This window comes from Lepidochelys kempii, chromosome 3 (assembly GCF_965140285.1).
Source record: "Lepidochelys kempii isolate rLepKem1 chromosome 3, rLepKem1.hap1, whole genome shotgun sequence".
NCBI lineage: Eukaryota > Metazoa > Chordata > Testudines > Cheloniidae > Lepidochelys > Lepidochelys kempii.
In genome coordinates this window covers 13,280,463-13,300,480 of record NC_136382.1, presented here as the reverse complement: position 1 = coordinate 13,300,480, position 20,018 = coordinate 13,280,463, and the positions used below count along the sequence as shown (strand labels likewise).

At 45.0% G+C, this 20,018-nt stretch overlaps 1 protein-coding gene across 1 annotated transcript in view; it reads right to left on the bottom strand.

The window, feature by feature from the left end:
- Positions 1–9,678: 9,678 nt before the first annotated feature.
- PKHD1 (PKHD1 ciliary IPT domain containing fibrocystin/polyductin) overlaps positions 9,679–20,018 on the bottom strand; it is a 466,962-nt gene continuing 456,622 nt past the window's right edge. The window contains exon 68 of the mRNA XM_073335719.2: positions 9,679–9,737. The gene's annotated coding sequence lies outside the window, so the exon portion shown is untranslated. The remainder of the gene's footprint in view (positions 9,738–20,018) is intronic.

Here is a 20,018-nt window from a genome sequence, read left to right as displayed (position 1 = left end):
ATGGATTAAAACAACAAGAACACTGTGAACAAAGCTGAAGAGCCAGAGCGTTGGCTTATTTCATAGATTCATTCATTCATAGATCGCAAGGCCACCAGGGATCACTGTGATCATCTAGTCCAGGGGTCCGGCAACCGTCAGCAAGCAGCCCATCAGGGTAATCCGCTGGTGGGCTGCGAGACATTTTGTTTACATTGACCGTTCGCAGGCACAGCCCCTTGCAGCTCCCAGTGGCCACGGTTCACTGTTCCCGGCTAATAGGAGCTGCGGGAAGTGGCATGGGCTGCAGGGACGTGCTGGCCACTGCTTCCCATAGCTCCCGTTGGCCAGAAACAGCGAGCACCAGCCACTGGAAGCTGTGGGGGGCCATGACTGCAGACAGTCAACATAAACAAAATGTCTCGCGACCCGCCAGGAAATTACCCTGATGGGCCGCGTGCCACAGGTTGCCGACACCAGATCTAATCTGATGTCCTGTACCACACAAGCTATAGAACTTTCCCCAAATAATTCCTGGATTCTATCTTTTAGAAAAACATCCAATCTTGATTGAAAAATTGCCAGTGATAGAGAATCCATCACAGCTCTTAATAAATTGTTCCAATGATTAATTACCTTCACTGTCAAAAATGTACGCTGTATTTGCAGTCTGAATTTGTCTAGCTTCAACTTCCAGACATTGGGTCATTTTATACCTTTCTCTGCTAGATTGCAGAGTCCATTATTAAATATTTGTTGCCCACATAGATACTTGCAGACTGTGATCAAGCCACCCCTTAGCCTTCCTTTTGTTAAGATAAATAGAGCTCTTTGATTCTATCACTTTAAGGCATGTTTTTTTTTACCCTGTAATCATTCTCATGACTCTTCTCTGAACCCTTGCCAGTTTATCAATAGCCTTCTCGAATGGTGGAAACCAAAACTGGATATGGCATTACATCAGCAGTCACACCAGTGCCCAAAACAGAGGTAACATAAATTCTCTCCTCCATCTCATTCCCCAGTTTATGCATCCCAGGATCACATTAGTTCTTTTGGACAGAGCATCACACTGGGAGCTCATTTTCAGCTGATTCTCCACCACAACTCCCAAATCTTTTTCAGAGTCACTGCTTCTCAGGATAGAGAGCCCCATTTTGCAAGTATGGCCTACAAGCTTTGTTCCTAGATGTGTGTCCATTTAAATTTAGCGGTATTAAAACACATATTGTTTTTTTACACTCAGTTTACAAGCAATTCAGCTCGCTGTGTATCAGTGACCTGTCCTCTTCATTATTTACCACTCCCCCAATTTTTATGTCATCTGCAAACTGTATCAGTGATGTTTTTATGTTTTCTTCCAGGTCATTGATAAAAATGTTTAATCATGTAGGGCCAAGAACCAATCCCTGCAGGTCTCTACTGGAAACACACCACCTTGATAATGATTCTGGTTTACAGTTACATTTTGAGGCCTATTAGTTAGTCCATTTTTAACCTATTTAATTTGTGCTGTGTAAATTGCATATCATTCTAGCTTGTTAATCAAAATGTCATACAGAACTGAGTCAAACGCCATGCAGAAGTGTTTTACGTCAACACCATTACTTTTTTCAACCAAACTTGTCATCTCACGTGTCATCTCACGTGTCATCTCATCCAGGGCTGGAGCACTCACTGGCAGCCAAGCTCCGCACCCCACCCCACCCCACCTCACCTCACCTCCTCCTCCCCTTAGCGCGCCGTGTCCCTGCTCCTCCACCTACCTCCCAGAACTTGCCACCGCCAAACAGCTGTTTTGCAGCGTAAGAAGATCTGGGAGGGAGGGGGAGAAGCGGGAATGTGGCACGCTCAGGGGAGGAGGCGGGGAAGAGGCGGGGCCGGGGTGGGGATTTGGGGAATAGGGGGAATAGTCGGAATAGGGGCAGGGAAGGGGTGGAGTTGAGGCGGGGACTTTGGGGAAGGAGTTGGAGAGGGGTGGGGCAAAGATGGAATCAGGGCAGGGCCAGAGGCAGATGGGGGGGTCGAGCACCCACTGGCACCAGTAGAAGTTGGTGCCTATGATCTCACCAACAACGGTATCAAGTTCGTTCTGCTGATTCCCTGTGCGTAGAAGAGGGAATCCTGATGCCTTGTGGTATAGTGTGCACAATGATCCCAGGACATGATGTTTGTTGGAAAGGTTTGAGTGTCAACTGACTAAGGGCATCTCCATGTTGGATTTTTTCCAGCTTGACACACTTGAGTCCTGATTTGCACTATCAGCCACAAACCCCAGGGGCTACAAATGGCCTTATAGCTGCGTGCTGTGAACTTTTGAAAATGAGGCCCAAAGCATATCAGCCTTAAGGCACCCAAAGTCACTGGCCTCTTTTGAATAGACTAGTTGAAGATTTTGTCTCATGCTGTTCTCCTCATTAAGGAACACTCGTTAATTGCTTCACAATTCAGTCAGTTTGATTTAAACATCACCGAACTCAATCACAACCTCAACCAGTGGCTGGTGGTACTGGCAGTCTGCAATTCCCCAATGTTGTCAGCTCTCATGATTTTATGAATCACGAAAATCTCAGCTTTTTTTTTAAGTAAGTTTCTAGCCCTCACAGTTGCAGAGAGAAGCATGAAAATATGATCCTTGCATAATCTAGTGGCCTGGAAACCAAAAGATGAACCCAAAATGAACCAAAGTGAACCCAAACTGTAGTAGTTTTAAAAAAATCTTGGCCTTTGCAAGCCAATTTCATGATTTGTTTGAGGCCTGACTCATAATGTTTGAATTCTCGGACTCAGCAATATTGTGATCTGCCAGGCCCCACTTCTGGAGATGGAGGATGACTTTTGGCCTCTTTAGCCATGTCCCCACATTCTTATGTGTCAATAGCAGTGTCTTCACACATGGCCCATAAGTCCAATTGCTCAGGGGGAACCATTTCAAGAGCTTTTCTATACCTGAAGTATCTCAGCTCTGACGTCCAATATCTTAGCATCTTCCAGGGCTAAGAGCAAGTTCTAAGTCCCACTGGAAATAGCAGAATCTTCACAAATGCCAGGGAAAATAAAATATATCAGAAGATCAGGTGAAATGTTCTTCTTTCCCTTCTTATGGTGACTAGCATGTGACACTGTCTCTCATGAGCAGAGTCATTTTTACTTGGTCAAGTAAAGGATTCTTATATCCCTCTGCCACCAGGATGAGATTAGTTTCCCTCTCTGTGTGTTATATATCATACTAAATATATCTGGGGTGCGGATTCTTTTTCACAGAAAAGCTACATCTAGGGATTGGATTGTAACAGGGGTTAGGAATGAAGCGGAGGTTCTGGGCTTGCTGAACAAGTTAATAACAGAGCTGGGGGTTAGACAGGAGGATACTGGAAATTGGGCATAATGTTCCAAAGGTGGATGAACATTTGACAAAATTTTGAGGAGAAAAAAAAATCAGGAAAAGAATTTTGATACAATTTTTTAACCAGCTATAAAGAGAGTCAAAATTTGTGAACGTAATCTTTTTTTTTTTGAGGGGTGGGAGGAAGGGTTGCTGTAGGGGCTTACTGGAGCTACAAGATGCCAATGGAAGGCTGCCATGACAAGATGGATTGCCGGAAGGAGTGTCGCTTCTTTGGCGGGGAGCACGTGTTTTCCCACTAATCAGAATTTGCTTCCATTTTATTTCTATGGTAGGTATGTTTGATTGCCCATGAGGGCCATGTTGCCAAGGATCATCACACTGCCTGGTTTCTCATGCTTTGAGCATCATTATGCCCATTTTACAGATGGAGACACTGAGGCACTGCACGGTGAAGTGACTTGCCCAAAGTCACCCAGCAGGCTAGTCACAGGGCCAAGAATAGAACATACCACCATAAGCAGGGAGTAGAGTACAGAGCCAAGGAGACAGGGTGGGTGGAGTTGAGACATCCAGGTAGGGGGGTTTGTACCTTATTCCTTTAGTTGTTTCCCCCTTCCTCATTGTACGTCCACACTACAAGCTTGGGGTGCGATTGGCCTACTTGTGCACACATACTCCAGCTAGCTCTCATTGAGCTAGTGTGAGTATAAATAGTATAAATAGCTGCAGTAGAATGAGTAGCAGCAGCAGGGGCCTGACTGAGCCGTGCTGAGTACTTAAGCACTCATTTCCAGTGGATTTGTACTTGGCACAGCTCAGCCATGCCTCAGCTGCCACTGCCCATGCGACCGTGGCTAAACTGCTATTTATACATGCGCTAGCTTGATGAATGCTTGTGCGAGTCTGTGTACAAGAGCAGGGGAATCACACCTCTAGCTTGAAGTGTCGACGCAGCCTCAGACTGCCAGACTCAAATATCAATTAGCTAGAGCTTCTGGCTTAGAGCCTGAGGTAACTTCTCATCTTTCCTGCAGTGGTGGCAATTGGCTACGAGAGGATTCTCTCTTTCAGTGGTGGCAGGAAGGAGGTACGATAGTCAATCTGAGGTTCCCACAGACCTTCTTCTCTTCACATGTGCGTGGGAGCCAGGCAGATGGAATAGCACAAGGCGAGAGCGGGGTACTTTCGCCTCAAAACAGCCATGGCAGGTGGACGGCTGTGACCAGCTAACTTGTTTTAAAACACGGCTTGCCCTGTTGACACCAGATGAAAAGGTCTCTTTAAAAATGTGTTAGCTGCCATGTTTTAAACCACATACTACCTTGCTGGTCTAGGCTTCGGGCCTGTTTACACACAAAAACCATGCCACTATGTAGATCAGTATAGATACCACCACCATCGCATGGAGGGATGCAGCTACACCAGCATAGCCGTGCTTCTACCAGGGTAGCTGTATAGAAAAAAGGAATAAAGGCACCTTTATACTGATATAACTGCTTCCACACTAGGGGTTGTACCAACTGAACTATCTCTATAGAAAACTACACTCCTAATTATTGACTCAGGATAAGAATATTGTGCCAAGCAGGCCTTCATCCCTTGAGGGCTGTGTCCCAGAACCCCTCGCACTGGCAATTTGAGTCCCAGGGCTATAAGCATCCCAATATATGTGATGGTCTTTGTCACAATTTCAAGGTAAATGCACCTGTATCCTCCCCCCACCCCACCTCCGTTCTATGGTCTACCCCAGGAGTGCCCAATCAAGTGTCAGGTTTCCATCCATCTCCTGTCTTTGGTCAGGGACCCTTGTCTCACTCCCTTCTGACCAGGGGTTTTAAGGCTGCACAGTCCCCTGCCTTAGACTGGCTTACTTTCTCTCTGAGAGCTATGAACAGTGTACTGCTAGCAGTTACACGTTACCACCCAGCTCTTTCTGAGCAAGCACATTTCTTTTTAAGGTAAAAGCATTACAGAGAAAACATAATGCAAACAACACATTTACACACACTGATCATACCAGACATCACCCATCTTCCAAATGTGGAGTCTGATAGGCCAACATCTGCAAGGGATGGAGCCTGCCCTTGGACAGAGAGTCATTTGCTGGATAAGAAAGAAGGAGCTGTGCTATTCATTCCTTTATATGCTACAAGCCCTTTCTTTATCTGTTGGCTTCTGAAAATCCAGTTTGAACCTCTATCTGTGACCCTCCCAAGGTGATGGTACCTCACTGCAAGTGTTTACAACCTACATGATTCACCTTACTCATCCACCACTGTCCTTGGTTCCTGGCAGAGCTGTGATCACCCTCCTGCCTAGAGTTGCATACAATCCCTGGCCCACCATGATATTTAAATTTAAGTTTTGTGTAGTGAGCTATAATTAAGTTCTAGTTTCAGGAGCTTTATGTGCTATGAGGAACAGCTAACTTGAACTGGCTCATAGTTCATAAAATTCACTTTTGTCTTTCAATAGAGCCTAGAAGCCATAATCATGGATTAAGACCCTATTGTGCTAGGTGCTGTACAAACACAGAATAAAAAACAGTCTCTTCCCCACGTAGCTTACAATCAAACATTACTGATGTATAACACAAATGCAACTTGTCATTGCTGTCCTGAACTCATAATGTCTATTCTCCCATCAGTGGTCTATCTCTCATTAATGTGACTGTGTAGAGCTGGTTGAAAGTTCAAATTTCAAGATTTTTTAAAGGAAAACTATTGACATTAGTCACAAAATGTTATCTGTGTGTCTTGCCCAAGTACAATAGGGTCCCCCAAGATAGTACATGGGATTGCAGTATCTGTCACAGTCCTGTTTACAATTCATTGAATGCAATTCCTTTTCCATTGTCCTTTTGATGTTACTGCTCAAGTGCACTTGCCCACTAGTCATCGTTCACTGCAAACATTTCAGCCATTAAATCAGGAAGCCACAAACAATACCATGTGACTTAGGTGACCAGTCATACACCATCAACAAAAATGAGTACCCAAAGCAAAATTCTATGAGGAGCCTAAAGTTCAGCCACACTGTTCAGTTAAATCCTTATGAAGAATCAATGCATCTGAAGAAGGCCAGCTTGATTCATGCATGGTTAGCAAACAGAAAAAGGGGGTAATTTCTTTCAATGATATGTTCAGCTCTAGTTAATAATGTCCCTGTGTGTAGCACTGTTCCACACAACAGCTCCTGTATGCCACTTCAGAGATGGCTGAATTGCACTGATGGACAATTTGATTATTTAATACAAAGTCTTTAGGAGGGAATGTGGGATAGAAATGGAAGAGATTTTTGTCTGCTGGAATATTCAAGAATAAAGTACGCCCAGGAGAGTGTGAATCAATCTAATATTTCCAACATTACTTGAGAACACATCTTCAATTGATTTCTAAATCTCTCTAGGGGTAGTTTCCTAAATTAAACTTAATGATGCTGTGTGTCAGTTGAGATCTATTAGATCTAAAAGACACGGGAAAATATGTGAAAATGATGGGTTTCGTGCCTGCACTGTTTATAAAGTTTAAACATAATTTTTCCAATTAAGTATTTTTTTTTCTCCTCAGCAATGCAGAAACATTTAATAACCAGTGAAAAAGATAATGGGAAATCCCACTGACATATTCATAAGGATCTGTGCTTTTGGTTATTATGACACTTTGCTGTTGTAAATAGCATCTCATACAGCTATTGATTCACAACATGGCCTGCAGTTATACCACCTTGTGCGGTGAAGCTGCCAGATCCTGCAGCTGAGCAGGACTGGACTGGTTTGATAGGAGATATTTATGCTGCGGGTAGCGATGTGAACGATTCAGTAGGGTGCTGCTGTCTCCTCTGTTTTGATGAGCCACTGGGTAGTGAATGGCCTGTGCTGGCAGAGGGGAAGCTATGAAAAGCCTAGATTGTAAACTCTCTGGTGCAGGAACTGTCTCTCACTATGGGCACGTCTACACTGCACTCTCCTTTTGGCAGCATGTAAAGTACATATATTTTGCCAAGCTTTTCTCCGCTGCCTCCCCCTTGCCAGAGCCTTTCATTGGCACAACTACCTACACACCTCAGTGTGGGCACAATCTGCTTTTCACTGTGGCATGTAGCTCCATATATCCTACGGTCTGACACAGGAGGTGTGCAATGGAAATATAGCCTGCATGTGTTTGTACAGTGCTTGGTGCAATGGGCCCTTCATCTTGGTCAGGGCCTTTAATAATAAGATCCTGAAGCATGTTGCAAAGGAGGCAAGCACCATTATCCCCATTTTACAGATGAGAAGACTGGGGGATGAAATGATTTGGTCAAAGTCACCTAGCAGTACAACCAGGACTTGTACCCAGGTCGTCGGAGTCCCCGTCCAATGCTCTTTTCATTAAACAACACTGCGTCCTCCACCAGGTGGGAGGAAAGATGCCCTGTAAATTTTCACTAGCAGAGAGCTGTTGGGGATACTGGTGTGCTGGCCAGCATACAGCTGTGTACATATACATCTCTCTGCCTTTCAACATTCTCCATGTTGTATAAAAGCAGCCTCATTTCCTCACTTGCTTGAGTGTACATTTCCTAGCAGAACTGGGAATGGGTGACAGGGGATGGATCACTCGATGATTACCTGTTCTGTTCATTCCCTCTGGGGCACCTGGCATTGGCCACTGTCAGAAGACAGGATACTGGGCTAGATGGACAATTGATCTGACCCAGTATGGTCGTTCTTATGTTATTAACTAGATTAAGATTATAAAAAAAAGCTAATAAGAGGTATAAACTCTTTTAGGGCATAAGCCACTCACTAGCTGATAAGGAAGCCTCACTCCTGTCTCAGAAGTATCTGGTACTGGCCTCAGGATATTGGGGTAGATGGACCTGCTCCAGTATAACAATCATCCCAGACCATTGGAAAAAGGCAAATAAAGTGCCCATATTTTTAAAAGGGAAGAAAGAGAACCCGGGGAACTATAGACAGGCCAGCCTCACTTCAGTCCCTGGCAAAATCATGGACCAGGTCCTCAAGGAATCCATTTTGAAGCACTTGGAGGAGAGGAAGGTGATCAGGAACAGTCAACATGGATTCACCAATGGCAAGTCATGCCTGACCAACCTGATTGCCTTCTATGATGAGATAACTGGCTCTGTGGATATGGGGAAAGTGGTGGATGTGATATATCTTGACTTTAGCAAAGCTTTTGATACAGTCTCCCACAGTATTCTTGCCAGCAAGTTAAAGAAGTATGGATTGGATGAATGGATTATAAGATGGATAGAAAGCTGGCTAGATTGTCAGGCTCAATGGGTAGTGATCAACTGTTCGATGTCTAGTTGGCAGCTGGTATCAAGCGGAGTGCCCCAAGGGTTGGTCCTGTGGCAGGTTTTGTTCAACACCTTTATGAATCATCTGGATGATGGGATGGATTGCACCCTCAGCAAGTTCACATATGACACTAAGCTGGGGGGAGAGGTAGAAACACTGGAGGGTAGGGATAGGGTCCAGAGTGACCTAGACAAATTGGAGGACTGGACCAAAAGAAATCTGATGAGGTTCAACAAGGACAAGTGCAGAGTCCTTCACTTAGGAAGGAAGAATCCCATGCACCGCTATAGGCTGGGGACCGACAAGCTAAGCAGCAGTTCTGCAGAAAAGGACCTGGGGTTTACAGTGGATGAGAAGCTGGATATGAGTCAGCAGTGTGCCCTTGTTGCCAAGAAGGCTAACAGCATATTGGGAGGCATTAGTAGGAGTATTCCCAGCAGATCAAGGGAAGTGATTATTCTCCTCTATTCGGCACTGATGAGGCCATACCTGGGGTATTGTGTCCAGTTTTTGTCCCCCCAGTACAGAAGGGTTGTGGACAAATTGGAGAGAGTCCAGGGGAGGGCAACAAAAATGATTAGGGGGCTGGGGCACATGACTTACGAGGAGAGGCTGAGGGAACTGGGCTAATTTAGTCTGCAGAATAGAAGAGTGAGGTGGGATTTGATAGCAGCCTTTAACTACCTGAAGGGGGGTTCCAAACAGGATGGAGCTCGGCTGTTCTCAGTGGTGGCAGATGCCAGAACAAGAAGCAATGGTCTCAAGTTACAGTGGGGGAGGTCTAGGTTGGATATTAGGAAAAACTATTTCACTAGGAGGGTGGCGAAGCACTGGAATGGGTTACCTAGTGGAGTGGTGGAATCTCCATTCTTAGAAGTTTTTAAGGCCCGGCTTGACAAAGTCCTGGCTGGGATGATTTAGTTCGTGTTGGTCCTGCTTTGAGCAGGCAGTTGGACTAGATGACCTCCTGAGGTCCCTTCCAACTCTAATCTTCTATGATTCTATGTAGCTCTTCCAGTTGTTTTTCTTCCTCTTTTGCTCTCTTTTCTTCCTCGTCTCCTTTTGCTCTTTTTTCTTCCTCTTTATTTACTGTACTTCTGACTGGAAGGGATAAAATATCACTTTGTGAGACTGGATAACTTCATAAACATACATTATATTCCAAAACCTTGATCCCTTTAAAAATGAGGGGTGCCCAATAATTGAGGTATCCAAGATCACTAGTAACTTTTGAAAAATTAGGCCATTAAGTAGACCAAAGTTTTGTCTAGTGAACTATAATCAAGTTCTAGTTTCAGGAGCTTTATGTGCTATGAGGGACAGCTAACTTGAACTGGCTCATAGTTCATACAATTCACTTTTCTCCTTCAATAAAGCCTAGAAGCCTTAATCATGGACCAAGACCCTATTGTGCTAGGTGCTGTAAAAACACAGAATGAAAAAGTCTCTGGCCCACATAGCTTACAAATGAACATTATTGACGTATAACACAAATGTAACTTGTTATTGCTGTCCTGAACTCATGATGTCTATTCTCCCATCCGTGGTAGATCTCTCATGAATGTGACTGTGTAGAGCTGGTTGAAAGTTCAAATTTCAAGATTTTTTTAAAGGAAAAATATTGACAGTATTCAGAAATTATTATCTGTGTGTCTTGCCCCAGTATAGCGTTTGTGGGAAAGCTTGGGATTTCAGGATTTGTACAATACTAACATTTCAAAATTGGAAAAAATTGTTTGAAAAATATCGTCTTTCTTCCCTTTTTTGGACATCTCAATTAATGGGGATTATATATATGAATTAACGGGAGAATAACTCCCTCCAAGGTTCCACTGTAACTGGAAGTGTTCTATTATTCTTATCTAGTAGTAATCCTGGGTTGGTTTTGTTGTTCATTTGTTTTTAAGGGATTGAGACAGATCATCACCTTGAGAAGTGAAGATCTAGAGTGCAGGGGCAACAAAATTTAAGCCATTAGAAAGGACAAAATCAGTCACGTGTCACCCACTGATCAATGTGTACGATGTCTTCCCACCAGTGCCCCACCTGAACTGTAGGAGCTGGGAGTCTGTGACAGCTCCCCTCTACAGAGCCCAGCTTTTTAGGTCCAGTTGTATAGACTTATGCTTTCAGCTCGGGAGGTTCCTGGTTCAAACGCAGTGTTAGCCAAGATGGTGACCATCATAGGCAACTCTACCACTAGCTCCTCATGACTGGGAGCTGTTGTTATATACCACTGAATAATGGAGGCTGGGTCACTCCCTAGGGTCTCAGGCACATCTCTCCCTATCTCTCTGGTGGACATAGCCCCTCTCCATGATTCCAGGTGGTTCCCCACATCCTGCTCTCAGGGAAAAGCTGCTTGCTCCCTATGATTTGCAAGAGCTTCTCATGCATCACCCACTGCTGCTGGCTTCCTGCCACTCCTGGTCCCCAAATGAGCCTGTGCACCATCCATAGCAGATGGCTTCCCGCTCTGCCTGAGAACATGCAGGTCCCACATGTTGCCTGTCCCTATGATTCCAACTAAACCCTCTGTTCTCATCACGGAGTGCAGCTGACCACAATGCCAAGCAGCTGTCAGGCACCATTCACCACAAGAGGCTGCCTCCATCATTCCCCATAAACGGTCCATTTCAGGAGGCAGGCTCCTTGCTGCACTACAGCAATAGCAAGTAAAATGCACAATACACATTACGGCTGGCGGGTCTCTTCTGTTACAAATAGAGCAGGGTGGCCAACCAATAATTAAAAAAATCAATCAAAATATTTCATTGCAATCGTTCTAAATCATTTCATTTCGAGGTTGACCTCTTTCTTTTTACCAGAAATTAAATTTCTAAAGGAAAAGTGGTTTCAAACTTAAAAACGAAACTTTTCATTTAAAAATGTCACAAACTTTCGAAACAGGAAATTCGTCCAAACCTGCCCTTTCTCACCAAAATTGTTATTTCCACAAATTGGCCTTTATCGACAGAAAAGCATTTCATCAAAAAATCCCAACCGGTACTAGTTAAAAAATAAATTAATTAAAAATAAATTAGTTAAATAAATAAATTGGTTAGTCTCTAAGATGCCACTAGTAGTCCTTTTCTTTTTGTGAACACAGACTGACACGGCTGCTACTCTGAAACCGGTGCTAGTTAAGAGCATAAAATGGGGGATTTCAGCCTTGAAATCCACCACCACTCCACCTGTGCATTGCTCTCTGGGAAGGGTTTTTGCATCCAGACCCATTTTGCCATGCAGAAGATCCACAGAACAACAAAAACAGTTTGTAGACCACAATCAACAATAATATTTTGTTCAAAGGCCCTAAGGAAGGTCTTATTACATTCAGAAAAGTTTTCTTGAGAAACACAAAGTGGCTGGCTCGAGTGCTGTGCAGCAGTTATCCACCGAGAAACCAAATTAGCACTAATTATATTATGGCGTGCTGTTGTGCGATCAGTGTGACTTCACTGAAGGAAATGGGCATCGGTGTCACTAGGTGGCATAGTTCTGACACATTTACAGATCATTAGCCAGCTCTAATATCATTTCGCAGTGCGCGTGGCTGGAGGAGGAGGGGGGTCCCCTTTAACATCACTCAGCTGTATGTGATCTGTGAGTGTAAACTGCTTATCGGCTCCCGATGGGTACGAGCTGCAAGCTGAGCTTTTTCACCCGGGCTTGAAATTAACAACAACGAGCGGCTGCGCAGCTCACTGGAATGGCATTTAAATCCAGAGAGAACGAGGGGAGGAATAAGAGGACGACCCCCATCCTGAAGGCACTTATGCACATGGGCAAATTTAAGCCCTTGAATAGCCCCTTTGAAGCCCTGGGTAATGGTCTGTAAAGGTAAGCAGGGCTGCAAGCGGTTGTAGGATCAGGGCCTCATTTGGGACCATCCTTGCTCAGCAACAGGTTAGTGCTTCTCTGGGAGATGTAGGCAGCATGATGGATAAAGCAATAGGGAGCAGATTTACAAGCAGTTAGAAAATGTATCTAAAATGGGGTTCATAATTACCACTTGACAGCAGGGAACACAGCCCCAGTCAATGGAACCTGTACTCATTGACACCAGGGATGATCTTGGCCCTGTTTCTCCATTGTGCACAAAGGATCTTCCCTTATAATAACATATGCTCGTTCTTATCACAATACTTAGCAATTCAGCCACATTACTGTTTCCAAAGGGCCTTACAGATCTCTGGGGAAATCCAGGCTCCTCTGAAGTCAATGGCAAAGCTCCTAATGGCTTCCATGGAGCAAGATTGCCCACCATTCACTTTCCCCTCCATATCCCCAGTGCAGTACATCAGTTTTAATGTTCTCATCATAATGGTCTTACTTTATTGGCTGGAGAGGCAGAAATGCTAAATATTTAAGCCCAGATTCTTAAGTCCAGACAAGCTGCCCTTGGCACAAGAAGAGAGGTGGGGAGAAACAAACGTTCCAGAACCAGACGTGGAAACACCAGAATCTCCGAGGGCTCCTCGGATTGTTGGCAGCTGAGGATGGCTGGGACATGAGGAAATCCTACCCCAGGAGCTGGAAGGTGGAGAGGTGCAAAGCTGCTACTGTAGCCCTCTGCAAGAATTCCCCCTTCACCTGCCTGGTCCTGGATGGGCTGGATCCACTGGGCTTTTGGTAGCTTTGTGGTGCTCCAGCCGTGGAAAGTAGCCGGAGAAGAGTTAAAAATTGGACCCTTCAAGCACAAAGCTGAGCTACAGGATCCTTTGAATTCTAACTCAGGATGTGAGGATGCAAAGGGAGCTGGTTGGGGGGCAGACTCAGCAGGAAACTAGCAAGAAATGAGAGCTCTGATGCAGTCAGTCAACTGCTCCGAGACCTCTGAAAGTGAGGACCTGAATCTTGAATTTGACATGACGAGCAAGGAGAACCCTGTGCAGGGGGCCACAAAGTGGCATGGTGTGGTTAGAAGAGCAAAGGAGACGTTATTTTTTGTGACAGCAGCTGGAATATATTGAAGCAAAGAGAGATCAGAAGAGAAAGGCCGGAGAGAAAAGGAGGTTCCAGTAGAAGGTTCCAGGCAAGAAATGACTGGGGCATGGGCAGCCCACTGGGAGGGAGAGGAGAATGGGGTTTAGAGAGATTGCAAAGAATGATGCGGGAAGAGGAAGAGAAGGCAAGAGGGAGGTCAAAGGAGCACCATTGCCCAGGGGCTAATGCACTGTCCTGGGATGAGACTTGGTTTTTATTCCTAGCTCTATCACTGATCTATTGTGTGACCTTGGTCAAGTCACTTCCCCTCTCTGCATCGCTGTTTCCAACTCTTGTCTACCTCAATCAATAATACTCAACCATTTTACTCAAGGAGCAGCATTATTAATGATTATTTTTATTATTATTATGTATTTGTGTTGCAGAAGCACCTAGGAGTCCAAGTCATGGACCAGGGCCCCACTACGCTAGGTGCTGTACAGACACAACAAAATGGCCCCTGCCCCAAAGAGCTTACAATCTCAGTAGCAAAGACAAGATGCAAAGAGAAGGGATGCCATGCTCAAAGTGGTGGGTTAGAGAAATGATCTTTCCAACAGCCTGCTGAATGGATCCAAGTGGGGCAAGATTGCAATTGTCAAGACCGTAAAGAAGGATGCGGCAGTAACAGCTATGAGATGAAAACCTAGACAAGCGTTTTAGTGGTGCGGATGAATAGGAAAGCATGTATTGTGTGAAGTGTAATGTTTGAACATGGAAGGTGCTGTATAAATGCTAAGTATTATTAGTTTGTAAAATGCGACCCAGATCTTGGTTGGGACCTCCAGGTACTAGTGTAAGGCAGATAAGGTTACATTAGATGAAATGAGTAGATTAGATTACATTAGATTAGACTAGATTAGATTGATAGATCTTGGATATATGTCCATCTCTGACAGAATGCTTATAGGAAACTTCCTGCATGATATTGTCATGCTTGAGGAATGACTTGAATATAATTAAAATTATTTATTATTTCTACATATATATTTTAACATAAAACTGTACATTCCTTGCACCCCTAGTGCTTTGTTTACACACTTGTCTGTCTTTCGAGCTAGGCACTCCCTCAAGCATGGACTCTTTCTCCTCAGTTTGAAAAGCAGCGAGCACACTCCCGGAATGAAGGCATAATATATGTGTTTAGACCATTCAGAAGTGGAGGGGAAAGGAAACTATCCTAGCTCTCAAATCACTGCGGTCACACTTTACTTAAGGGCAGCTTTCAGTGGTGTATGAAGGGTTAATAAATGATTACTAGACATTATAAATCTGCTCCAGACATGAGAAATGTTAGTGATAGATGGTTATAAGATGCTATAGAGGGTTATTAGCCATCTAGCGACCTGTTGGACTCTGCGTCACCATTTATTAAAACATTTATTCATTGTTTAACCTTTATAAATGATGCACCTTTAATACAAAGGATGACCCATCTATCCCTAATGAGACCCCGACATTTTTTACATTCCAGAACTGTCTGGCAGCCAAGGGGATATTTATCAGAAGTACTGCTACAGTTGGGGACCACAATTTTACCTCCAACAGCAAGGAAAGCATTTCAGTGCTGTTGGGCTCTAGTCCAAGACTGACAGCACAGCAGAAACTTTTGAACAGATCTAGGTTTGTTCAATAACTTTCCTGGAGATGGCTGATGGACGTTAAAGAGCGGATGACTCAAAACTGCCAACTTATTTTGAAGGTTCCCTGACAACAATTGCATGCTCCAGGCTCTTATCCAATTAAAAAGAATTGCTGTCTAAGATTTGGTGTGTAATGACCATCATCTTCACCATCACCAGGGACTAAATTTAGGACTTTTAGCGATAAGAGGATAAGCCTCAGTAGCTTCAGCTAAAGGACTTAATCCCCCAGCTCTTGTCTGTCGTGGACTCATTACTTCTGTGGACCAGGCCCCAAAAGGGACACAAACACTGAGTTACTCAGACAGTGTTTACAGATCTTGGGACATCCTTTGGAGACATAGGGGCACTTTCGTACAGATACACTGTTCCTCCACATTGCCTCCCAGACAGTGCTCCATCAGCATGGCTCAGGCTGCTGAAACACGCCTCGTTCATGGACAACAGGGAAGTGGACAGCAAGAAGCAGGGAGGAACACTTTCCTTTCTACATGGCCTCACATCCCAAGTGCTATTTTATAGAGAGACTAAGAGTGTGTCTACATGGCACCACAGCCTGGCAGATGGGGATGTGAGTTGTAAGATGCCATGCTCGAACTGTCCCATTGCAGGTTAATTCATGGGTAAATTAAAAGGTACCTCATTCACATAGTCCTGTTTGAAACAGAACTACATCAGCACAAACTAGGTATCTCATAAAAAGAAAAGGAGGACTTGTGGCACCTTAGAGACTAACACATTTATTTGAGCATGAGCTTTCGTGAGCTACAGCTCACTTCATCGGATGCATCGATGAAGTGAGCTGTAGCTCACGAAAGCTTATGCTCAAATAAATGTGTTAGTCTCTAAGGTGCCACAAGTCCTCCTTTTCTTTTTGCGAATACAGACTAAAATGGCTGCTACTCTGAAACTAGGTATCTCATAGTTCACACAAGCAGGGTCTATATGGGGCAGATAGAGCACAACACGGTGAAGTGTAGTACAGTTCACACCCTCATAGACTGAACCGTGACGCTGTGTAGACAAGCCGTAAGTGATTTGCTCAAGCTCACGCAGGAAGTTTGTAGTGGAGCAGGAAATTGAATCTCTATCTCCCAAATCCCAGTCGAGCACCCTTACCACTGGAACGATCAACCTTTCTCCTTACCAATTATACACAAATCAGCCCAGCAAACCTTTGCCTGGATTTTGAACTGAATCTTTCTGGAAGTTTGAGAAAGTATTTTTTTAATTGGCTTTGTTGGCATTTCTGCAGTTGCAGGCACTGTGTGGAGAAGCAACACAACGTAACAGACAGACTATTCTGCTCAAACTTCATAGCTAGAATGAAGTTCACCCCTGGGCAGAGGAGGCCAGCACACGGTCCCACGTAGGTTTTACATGGGACTGAAATAAATGTATAGTTCTTATGCTGGTCTACTGCACACAGGTAAATGAGTGTTGCCAACGCTTATGATTTTACAGTAACTCTCATGAAAGGTGGTGTTTTACTTAAACCCCCAGCTCCTGGAGTCATGTGATAGTTGAGAATTTCACCTTTCATTAAACATAAAATTTCACGCCTTCCTGGTTGGGAAGCAAAATTCAGAAACATGACCACTGGAGCCTCAACCACTGGAAAGCAATTAGAAAGAACTCCCTCATGCACCCCAGTTTATATTTTTAAAAATCTCATGATTTTTAAGCCAATCTCATGATTTGCAAACACTTGAAGTTGGGGACAGGGACTGTCTTTTTGTTGTGTGTTTGCACAGCACGTAGCACAATGGGGGCCTGTTATGTTTCATTGCATACATCCATAGACATTAGATAAAAAACCAAAATACTCTTGCTGGAAGGTCACAACATAATAATACTTAGTTTCTTAGAATTCAGAACAATAACACACAAGAGCCCAAAATCAGAGTGAGAGAAAGGAGGCTGCTCCCTAAAAACCAGAGAGGCACAACTCATCCCACCTTACTAGAGGCTGGCTGGCTGCTGACTGACACTCCTAAGCCCAGATCCCATGTTTCCCTACAGAGCCCTCTAGGCTGCAAGCAGGACCAGGACAAAACACTGAGCAATTCAAGTGATAGCTCTACTATTTTAATACAGTTTTCCATACACCACAGGGTCCAGGTCCATGATACTACTGTACTACAAATATTAAATAAATATAATAGATTAGTTGTGAGTGGAGGGTGGGAGGAGAGAGAGCTGAGATCAGAATCCTCCTTCCTCCAAGGTTCAGAAATCATTTCCAGGCCCTTATACTTCACAACAGTCTTGAGCTTTCATTGAGCTGACGTACAGCTAGCTGCATCCTCACTCTCATTCCCTTTCTCTGTTTTCCTTATTAGTTTCTCCTTAATGAAAATGAAAGAGAGAGCGGGAGAGAGTGTTAAGAAAAAGGGTTGGACTAAAAATAGTTACTGAAGCCAGGATATATTACAGCAAACTGCTTTTGCCTCTGGTTGTTAGTGGAGTTTCCTTTGTTGTCTTCTTTGATTGTTTCATTTATATGGCAGGTTAGACAGCAACAGACTCCTGTTATTGCCTTTCTGAGTGGTGGGTTTTTTTAAGGCTCAGAACCCCTCAGGGCAGTCACTCCCCAACCACAGCTGGTGACAGGAGGAGGGTTTTTTTTTGTGTTCGATACTTAGAGCTGACTGGCGGGAAGATTAACAGCAACGCTATTAAGTGGGATACACTGTCTCCATTTTTAAATTGCTTGGGTCTTTAATAAAAGAAAGAGAGAGAGAGAGAAATCTAGACGGTGTAACATCTTCTGGATGTTCACATTCCATTGTGCCAGATGCTAAATGACTTTCTTTTTTCCCCCCACACACTTTCCCTGCCTTCATAAGTACATTCTGGTGCTTAATGCTATCTCTCAGTGCTCAGAACGAGTCCTTTAATCAAATTGCAATGGTGGTCCGTTAAAAGGGGAAGATTAGTGGGCCCAGGGTTCTGCAGTACAGTATGTCTGCATGAATCAGAAATTCTCAGTCCTCAGGCTGTTTTAGAAAGTTCTTCCAGGAAACTTTGCATCATTAGTGACTTTCTTGCTTTCTATTAGTCTTTCAGCTAATACCATCAGAGCAGGAAGCTGGGCTGAGCAGATTTATAAAATGGAGGAGGGAAAATAGGGTTGCCAGGTGTCTGGTTTTCAACCAGAACGCCCGGCTGAACAGGGACCCACGCGGCTCCAGTCAGCACCGCTGATTGAGCCATTAAAAGTCCATTTGGCGTGGGGCTGGCAGGCTCCCTACATGGCTTTGCACGGCTCCCTGAAAGCGGTGACTTGTCCCTCAGCTCCTGGACAGAGGGGTAGCCAAGGGCCTTCATGCACTACCCCCATCCCAAGCACCAGCTCTGCCACTCCCATTGGCTGGGAATTGTGGCCAATGGGAGCTGCCAGGGCAGGGCCTGTGAGCGGAACCAGCACATAGAGCCGCCTGGCTGCCCCTATGCCTAGGAGCTGAAGGACACGTCGCCTCTTCCAGGGAGTCACCCGAGGTAAGTGCCGCCTGGAGCCCACACCCCAAACCCCCTCCTGAACCCCAAACCCCTGCCCCAGACCTGAACTCCCTCCCACACCCAAAATACCTCCTGGAACCCACACCCTGAACTCCCTCCTGCACCCCATCCCTCTGCCCCAGCCCTGAGCCCCCTCCCACACCCAAACTACCTCCTGGAGCCTGCACCCCAAACTCCCTCCTGCACCCCAACCCCCTACCCCAGACCTGAGCCCCCTCCCACACCCAAACTACCTCCTAGGGCCCACACCCTGAGCCCCTTCCCATGCCCCAACTCCTGCCCCAGCCTGATGAATATGAGCGAGTAAGTGAGGGTGGAGGAGAGCGAGCACAGAGGGAGGGGAGATGGAGGGAGCAGGGGGCAAGGCCTTGGGGAAGTGCTGGGGGGAAGGGGCGGGGCAAGGGTGTTTGGTTTTGTGCCACTCGAAAGTTGGCAACTCTAGGGGAAAATAAGAGGCAAAACTTCTTCAGTGAAGGAGATGACATTATCCCAGGAATATGTTTGGCAGTAGCTCAAAAGTATAGAATCAGAATATAGACAGGATTTCAAATGTCAGGCCCAAGTCGCCCCTTTCTCACTCCTGGGCAAAGTAGGCATGATTCTCTTTTACCCCGCTCCTCACGTAGTCCTATATGCCAGTGCGAAGTGAGTATAAATAGCAGCAGTTCCAATCTGCTAGCATGTTATACCCACTTTGTTCAGGCCTCACTGGAAGAGAGGAAGGATGTTCCTTTGGTTGAGGTACTGGTTGAAAAGGCTGGCACAAGTCCCTGCTCTGCCACAGACTTCCTGTGTGACCACGGGCGGGTCACTTATTCTCCTCGCAGCTGAGTTCCCCATCTATAAGAAGGGGGTGTTAGTATTTCTCATACTCACAGGGGTGTTGTGAGGATAAATACATCAAAGAACGTGAGAGATGCTCCAATACTATGGTGATGGGAGGGGCCACATAGGTACCTAATTAAAATAAAACCTGATTTGCATTTTCACTGCTCTGGCAGCGTAAAGGAGCCTTGGAGTAGACATAAATGTAATTTACATTCACTATGAGACTGCTTTGCACTCCTAGAGTGGGCCTGCTGCCTTAGCATAACAGAGAATTAGGCCCACAAGGTGCAAGGCTGTGGGGAATGGGCCCCCTGCTGGTAGTGGGTAGCATACCATTCCCTTTGTCCAAATCTTTGCAGCTGTGCATGTCCCCCATCTAGTAGAACAAGCCTACTTTCTG